Source organism: Solanum tuberosum, unplaced genomic scaffold (genome assembly GCF_000226075.1).
Source record: "Solanum tuberosum cultivar DM 1-3 516 R44 unplaced genomic scaffold, SolTub_3.0 scf00205, whole genome shotgun sequence".
Classification (NCBI taxonomy): Eukaryota; Viridiplantae; Streptophyta; class Magnoliopsida; order Solanales; family Solanaceae; genus Solanum; species Solanum tuberosum.
This window is the reverse complement of record NW_006239130.1, coordinates 200079-203619: the sequence shown is the minus strand read 5'-3', so window position 1 is coordinate 203619 and position 3541 is coordinate 200079.

Here is a 3541-nt window from a genome sequence, read left to right as displayed (position 1 = left end):
TATGAGCTTATGAGGAACACATTCCTAGTTACTTTTAATAATCTGAATATAAATAAATACTTAGTTCAAAGCTATCTTTTTATTGTTTTTATTTCAATTTAAATCTCCCCATTTTTATATAACGACTATCGAGTTAAATATTTGCTATCGACAATATTCTTCCATATTCTCTGTAGGATCGACCCCGACTCATAATTGGGTAAATATATTGCATACGATCGTTTATATTTCTTTTCAAGAGGTATATTTGAACGTTATCAAGAACCACTCCCATTAAAAATTATATAATATAAGGATAAAACCAGAACTCACTTAAAGGGACTAATCACACTGACTACTCACAAGGTAACGAGTAAAAACTCTAAGGTGATTTAAAGTACTAAACTAAGGCATAAGCAAAGAATCCCCAACCTAAACTAAGGATTTCACAATACTAACTAGACTAAGGCTCAAGCTGATTCAAAAGATAAAGCGAAGATAGATAAAACTAAACCTACTACAAACAATCCCAAATCACATGCAATAAATGATAAACATCATGTAAGAAAGCTCAATCAAAGAACAAGTAGACCGTATCCTACCTCGAAGCTGAACATGTGCGCTCCGAACCCATTGAACTACATCACTCCTCTACAAATCACCTCCGATCACCGCCACGCTGGAAAATTATTGATCACAACACCAACACAAACATTTATACACCAAAATCACCATAATTAGAGATGGACCCAAAAATTGAGTAAATATGAATATGGAACCCACACCGAGAATCCCAAAATTGACTCCATTAGAAGGTTCTAAACTCCATTACGAGCCTGTGCTTGAAAATTTGACACAATTTGATGCCTGGAAAGGGAGAAAACAACCCATGCAATTAAAAACAATGAAATAATAAGAAATAGGGTTGGTCAGCCTTCTTTGAAGAATAAAATACCTCAAATCAATGATCTTCACACTCCCTCAAACAGTCCCACACATAGCCATAAAAATTACAAACAAAACGCAACTCGAATCACAAAAAATGGAGCTTCATAGCTCAAGATATCAATGCTTGAATAAAGAGAAAAGAAGGGGATTTTACCCCAGCAATTATCGCAAAAGCCAACATTTGTTCACAAAAAAAGACGTCGTTTAAGCGGACAAATGTTCGCAAAATCAGAGCCTTCCTAAAAGGCTCCCTTCATTTAAGCTGCCACTTGGTCACTTAAGCGGCCTTCACAAAAGCCAAAGGATGGTAACTTATGGGACCCCCGCTCCTCAGGTTCCCTTCGCTTAATCGGACTCTTGGTCGCTTAAGAGGACTTCGCTTAAGCAATCAAGAGTTCGCTTAAGTCGTCACACCAGACACCAGGTTTTCAGAAAATGGGCTAACAGTTCAAAACTTCAAATAAGCCCTCAGAATTCATTGGGAATCCAAACGACGCAAACAAAAAGTTCAAACCACTTGTAAACAATATTACGAACTCAATGAAACAACCATTTGAGGTCGTTTCATCAAAATGTTGACCAAAGTCAATACTTTTGAAAGAACCACAACAAAAGTGCCAAAGGATAGAAACTCAACTAGATAGCCTCAGAAACTGAACCAAAGGCCATTTCAGACCAAACTCGACATTCTAGAGCTAACCGTTGATAGAATTTTATTTTGAGCACGTTTACCAAGAAATTTAATCCAAGTCAAACTTTAGGGAAAACTCTAAAGCTAAAATGTCTAATCGCACCACCTCCAAAGGGAAGCCACATAACCTAAAACAAGCATCACACTAAACTAAAATAACCCTTCCAGAGGTGATGGAATTATGAAATTCCAGTCCGACATCAGGATCTCCAGATGTGGACTAAAGTCCACTATTTCGAGATTAAAGCCTCCAAACTCATAAAGGCGCACCAAACCTAACCAAACACCTTGGGAAGCATGCCACCCAAACCAGCATCACACCAAAGCTAGAAGGAAGCTATGGGAAGGGTCAAAATGGTAATAACATGTCAAACCACAAAATGAACTCCCGAGGGTCATTAAAACAAATACCACTAAAAAGGACTTTAGTCTGTGAAATTCAAGGAAAGGAAGGAACCTAGAGGCTCCAAAGATAAGGATATATGGCCCCCAAGATCTACCAGGCCTTTAGATACTCTCTCGGTTCAAGCAACATCAACTCAAAACTCAGGCTTATAGGAAATCCATGAATTCACTACATCACCCTAAAACTTAAAGTAAGAACCAACTCTTTCCTTTGCCACTGAACGCAATAGACAATTCTGAGCTGAACTAATACTACACGGATACCACAGAACGAAGCTACCAAAGGACAAGAGAAGCTGCAAACTAGCTCAGAAGTAAGATTATCCTCTACAAACTCTAAACCCAACACCACCTAGCCATCACAAATATTATTCCCATCCTGAATCCTACCAACAATTACCAATACCATCAGAACACTGCCTACCTAACCATGCAACCAAATTTAGCCCAACTCGAACAATATATTTTTACTAACGATCCTCTGAGAAAACTGAAGTAATATGTAGATTGAGACCAACATCGCCGATCTCTTCGGCACGTCGCTGAACTGCTAATCTGCTCACCAAGTTGGTCTTGTCCATGGGCTGGCCTGCAGGAACTTTAGGTGAGTTGAAGGTCCACTTGGCGACTCGCTGAGTGGCTTTGGCGAGTACCAACTTTGCTTTCCTTCAACTTTTTTAGTTTTTCTGCTCATATTTGCCTCTTAGTGTCCTTGCCTTGCTCTTTTGCCTTCATTGAGGCATATTAACATTCTGACAGCAGTTATGAGCATAAATTAGGCATTAAGGACACTAATTTCCTGAGTATTAAACCCTAAATGAGTCAAAATCATGATAAAGCTCAACTACATTTCATCCAATTCTAAGTGTAGGCAGTCGCAATAAAGTATAAACCCAATGAAGAGTTGGGGTCGATGCCACATGGATCCATAAGTAATGGAATTCAACAACGAAGTAAAAAGGTGTGTTCTCGTCGTTTGTAGAAGTAAACATTATGGAAACAAGTTTAAGTAAATTTCAGGGGTTGACAACTAGTGTCAAATAGGGGGGATTAGAGTGAGAATTAATTACTATGAAAACAGGGGAGCAATCAAGTAGAGAAGGATTCCCAGGGATGTGATCGGTCAAATGCTAATTTCGCCATATTCCTTCACCTCGCCTTTTTGGTTTGCATTTTTACAATTCATTCTATAATTTTGGGCAAGATAAGTGTCCATCGCCGGTCCAGTCGGGAAAACACCGATTTGTCCTTACCATCAATGAGTTGAATTTTCCCTGGGATGACATTCTGGAACCTTCGGCGAGCTGAAGAGCCATTCGGTGGTTCATTGAGTGATCTTGGCAATCATCAACCTTGCATTTCTTCAACTTTTTCAGCTTTTCCACTACCTTTTTCTTGGTAATGTCCTTGCCTTGCTCTCTTGCCTTCATTACTGCAAATTAGTATTTAACATCAGTTTAGAGCATAAAGTAGGCATTGAGGACACTAAAACTATGAATATTAAGCCCTAAATGAGTC